Raw genomic sequence first — 5,543 nt, 5'->3', positions numbered from 1 at the left:
CCCGCAAAAAATAAGCCCTCACACGACCATATTGACCAAAAAATAAAAACGCTATGGCTCTGGGAACAAGGGGAGCAAAAAAATGAAAATGAAAAACGGAAAATCCCAGGGTCCTTAAGGGGTAAAACTACAGTGTATACAGTGTGTGTGTGTGGTGCGTACAGCGTATACAGTGTGTGTGTGGCATACGGCGTATATAGTGTGTGTGTGGTGCGTACGGTGTATTCAGTGTGTGTGTGATGCGTACGGTGTATACAGTATGTGTGTGTGTGTGTGGTGCGTATAGAGTGTGTGTGGTGCGTATAGAGTGTGTGTGGTGCGTATAGAGTGTGTGTGGTGCGTTTAGTGTGTGTGTGTGAAGTGCGTACGGTGTATTCAGTGTGTGTGTGATGCGTACGGTGTATACAGTATGTGTGTGTGTGTGTGTGGTGCGTATAGAGTGTGTGGTGCGTATAGAGTGTGTGTGGTGCGTATAGAGTGTGTGTGGTGCGTATAGAGTGTGTGTGGTGCGTATGGTGCGTATAGTGTGTGTGTGGTGCGTATAGAGTGTGTGTGGTGCGTATGGTGCGTATAGAGTGTGTGTGGTGCGTATAGAGTGTGTGTGGTGCGTATAGAGTGTGTGTGGTGCGTATGGTGCGTATGGTGCGTATAGAGTGTGTGTGGTGCGTATGGAGTGTGTGTGGTGCGTACGGCGTATACAGTGTGTGTGGTGCGTACGGCGTATTTGCATATAAAGGATGTGATGTTGTGTTTTGTGTGTAACACAGACCTGTAGAAGCGTCTTCACGTGAATCAGCTGTTGTCGGCTTTTTTCTTCCCTGCTCTCCCTGCTCGCCGGACTTTTTATCCTCATGGAATAAAGATACTGCTTTTAAGGACTGGTGAGTGCAGCTCATTTTTCTTTCTTATGGTTATCTTGGAATTATTGACAAGTTTATTATGACATCATAAAGGTGAGTGCAACCAGCACTTATTTAATATATATTTGAATCTTGATACTGCACTTACAATCTGCGCTCTCTCCCCTCTACTTATTTTATAGTATGTTTTTGGAGTGTGGGAGGAAACTGGAGAACCAGGAAGAAACCCACACAAACACGGGGAGAACATACAAACTCCTTGCAGATGTTATCCTTGGTGGGATTTGAACCCAGGACCCCAGCGCTGCAAGGCTGCTGTGCTAACCACTGAGCCACCGTGCTACCCTACCTTTCCACCCCTCTTTGTTACTTCGGGAGCCGGGCTAACTATGGGGCAGCCGCCACTGGCCGTTGAGCGCTGGTCAGCTGCCCATATATTGATAGATTGGATGATTCTAAATGCAGCGACACCAAATATCTGTATATTTTATTTTTTTTGTTATTGTTTTATTTTGAATGTGGTGAAAGGGGGGGATTTAAACTTTTATATTTTTTTAATATTTTTAAAAACATTTTTTTTTTACTTTTCACTTCCTTCAATAGTCTCTATGGGAGAGTAGAAGCTGCGATCATCAGATCACCTGTGTGTAGCAGAAATGCTCACTGGCTATGAGCGCTGACCGCTAGGCGGCGTTCATAGCATCTTGGCAATGACAACCGCAGGGGTCTCCTGCAGACCCCAGGTTGTCATGCCAACCCATTGGCGATTCACGGTCATGTGAACTGGTTTTGGCTCCCATTCTTGAGAAAAAATACTGAACAAAAACTGATAGTGGGGCCATAGCCTTAATTTGAGGGTATTCACATCCTAATTGAAGGGTTTAAAATTACAGCTCTTTAATATGGAGCAGTATCTTTTTCATGGGACCAAAGTAATTGGACAATTATCTCAAAAGCTCTTTCATTGACTGCATGGGCTCTTCCCTCATTAATCCATCATCAATTAAGCAGGTAAAAGGTCTGGAGCTGATTCCAGGTGTGGCATTTGTATTTGGAAACTGTTGCTGTGAACCCATAACGCGGAAAAGAGCTCTCATGGAAGTAAAACAGACTATCATTATATTATATTAATATTAAAGTGTAAGAAATGCACAGTGGCATAAAGTAACCTCACCAGTCAAAAGGGAAAAACACACCCGACGCACGTTTTGCACCTGGCTTCGTCATGGGGAGATGGTGGACTGAACAACCCAATCAAATGTAGGACCCAATCAAAAAAGTTGTAACGCATGTGGATTCCTGCACATACAAAATCAATGGAACATCATCCAATAAGCGGTAGTGACTTCAGACGCTATCTTCAGATGGCACGCCCACTGAAAACAAGGTGCCTGTGCGCATGATTGATGGTGCTGTTTTCATGTGATGCGACCAACACGTGAGAGGAAGCAGTCATCTCACCGGTGACGCGCCAATACTGGAGGTGCTGACGGATTCGGCACATAAAAAAAATCACATGATAATGAATAATGTGGTGGCAGAATGGGAAGTGATGTACGATCACATCATTATAGTCACGGTCATGTGGCTGGGCGGAGAAGATCACATGGACGGCAGTCACATGATCAGTTCTTCACAATACAGATGGACAATGACCCAAAACATAGTGCGAAAGCAACCCTGGAGTTTTTTACTGTAAAGTAGTGAAATATTCTGCAATGGCGCAATGGCCGCGTCAGTCACCAGATCTCGACCCCATCGAGCTGCATTTCACAGGCTGAAGACAAAACATAAGGGAGAAAGACCCACAAACAACCAACAACTGAAGTCACTGCAGTAAAGGCGGCAAAGCCTCACAAAGGAGGAAACCCGGCGTTTGGTGATGTCAATGGCTTCCAGACTTCAGGCCGTCATTGCTGCAACGGATTCTCTACAAAGTATTAATGAGCATTTTATTTATGGTAAAGTTAATTTCTCCAATTACTTTTCAGCCCCTGGAATGAGGAGGCTTCGTAGAAAAATGGTTGTAATTCCTAAACGTTTCACAGGAGATTTTTGTTTAATCCTTTTAATTAAACCTGAAAGTCTCCACTTCAATTACATCTCAGTTGTTTCATTTTAAATCCAGATTAGCGGCCTGCAGAGCTGAAATCACGAAGATTCACTGTCCAAATATTTCTGGACCGAACTGTATTCATATATTTACACTATATGGACAAATATTGCATCTCTTGCCCCCAAAACAAAACCCAAAATGTTCTCCTTCCCCTTTTCCTAACTCCCAATCCCCAAATAGACAAGGACATTCGGAGTTTCCAATCCTCCCTCTTTGGCCACCGCCCCACTATCAGTGTTTGGTCAGTAATCGGTCAGTATTTTTTCTCAGGAGTGGGAGCCAAAACCAGGTGAGGAACAATCAGAGAAAAGGTATAATAGAAACAAGTCACCAATTCTACATTTATCACCCACTCCTGGTTTTGGCTCCCACTCTTGAGAAAAGATACTGACCGAATACTGACCAAATACCGATAGTGGGGCCGTGACCTTTTGTAGACAAAGCATCTTCAGCCTCGGCTCTTTACCTCCTACAGACGAAATGGTGGGAAAACAAAACACTTTTTATTAATCCGTTATATTTTATTACAGTTTTTACTACAGGGAAATTACAATAAAATGTCCCCAATCCCTTTTCCCTTCCCCCAATCCATAATGCTGGGGTAAGATTATCTCTACAGAGACCCCTGTACAGGAATATTAGGGCTCCAGCGACATCACATCTATTATACAGAGAATAGCACTATCTCCATAGCTCTGTACACAAGGACATAGAGATCAGACAAGGTCCTCATATTCAGGCAGCTTCTATTTTACTCCAACCCTCTTTATAAGAACAAGATCAGAGTCTCATTATACCGAGCAGAGAAGCTCCAGGGACAAAGACCCCGTCTGCTCCTAACACGCCGGGGGCCCGGAGTATCCAGCCACGGGGCCCGGATTCTCTCATTTGTGGCCCCAGCGTTTCTTGTAGAATAAATCCCTTTCTCATCCAGTCCTGTAGTAATGACTTTGTTATCAGGTTTTGTAGGAGGGTTCGTCTGACTCCATCTTGTTATCAATACCTGTGCGAGAAACAGGAGACGTCCGAGCGCAGCTTTACCGAGTGTCCAGTGTCAGTTCTTCTACAGTCTGATAAAGAGCCGCGGTGTCTGCGACTGAACCTGGGAGTATACAGCTATAAACAGCGTACACACACGGCTCCTCTCCGTACACCTCTTACACACGCGGCTCCGCTCCGTACACCTCGTACACGCGCGGCTCTGCTCCGTACACCTCGTACACACACGGCTCCGCTCCGTACACCTCGTACACGCGCGGCTCCGCTCCGTACACCTCGTACACGCGCGGCTCCGCTCCGTACACCTCGTACACGAGCGGCTCCGCTCCGTACACCTCGTACACGCGCGGCTCCGCTCCGTACGCCTCGTACACGCGCGGCTCCGCTCCATACGCCTCGTACACACGCGTCTCTGCTCCGTACACCTCGTACACACAGCTCCGCTCCGTACACCTCGTACACGCGCGGCTCCGCTCCGTACACCTCGTACACGCGCGGCTCCGCTCCGTACACCTCGTACACGCGCGGCTCCGCTCTGTACACCTCGTACACGCGCGACTCCGCTCCGTACACCTCGTACACGCGCGGCTCTGCCTCGTACACGCACGGCTCTGCTCCGTACACCTCGTACACGCGCGGCTCTGCTCCGTACACCTCGTACACGCGCGGCTCTGCTCCGTACACCTCGTACACGCGCGGCTCTGCTCCGTACACCTCGTACACGCGCGGCTCTGCTCCGTACACCTCGTACACGCGCGGCTCTGCTCCGTACACCTCGTACACGCGCGGCTCTGCTCCGTACACCTCGTACACGCGCGGCTCTGCTCCGTACACCTCGTACACGCGCGGCTCCGCTCCTTACACCTCGTACACGCGCGGCTCCGCTCCGTACGCCTCGTACACGCGCGGCTCCGCTCCGTACGCCTCGTACACGCGCGGCTCCGCTCCGTACGCCTCGTACACGCGCGGCTCCGCTCCGTACGCCTCGTACACGCGCGGCTCCGCTCCGTACGCCTCGTACACGCGCGGCTCTGCTCCGTACCCTTGTACACACGCGGCTCTGCTCCGTACGCCTCGTACACACGCGGCTCTGCTCCGTACGCCTCGTACACACGCGGCTCTGCTCCGTACGCCTCGTACACACGCGGCTCTGCTCCGTACACCTCGTACACACGCGACTCTGCTCCGTACACCTCGTACACACGCGGCTCTGCTCCGTACACCTCGTACACACACGGCTCCGCTCCGTACACCTCGTACACACACGGCTCCGCTCCGTACGCCTCGTACACACACGGCTCTGCTCCGTACGCCTCGTACACGCGCGGCTCCGCTCCGTACACCTCGTACACGCGCGGCTCTGCTCCGTACACCTCGTACACACGCGGCTCTGCTCCGTACACCTCGTACACACGCGGCTCCGCTCCGTACACCTCGTACACACATGGCTCTGCTACATCCACACTGTAAACCCCTCCTGACCCCACACATAAACTTCAGCTCATCCAGCACCATGACAACCAGCACAGCAGAGTCCTGCATCCACTGAGGCCCCTGATCATGTGACC

This window comes from Phyllobates terribilis, unplaced genomic scaffold (assembly GCF_046119375.1).
Source record: "Phyllobates terribilis strain yellow unplaced genomic scaffold, ASM4611937v1 Scaffold_47__1_contigs__length_9908305, whole genome shotgun sequence".
Taxonomy (NCBI): domain Eukaryota; kingdom Metazoa; phylum Chordata; class Amphibia; order Anura; family Dendrobatidae; genus Phyllobates; species Phyllobates terribilis.
This window is presented reverse-complemented; position numbering follows the sequence as displayed.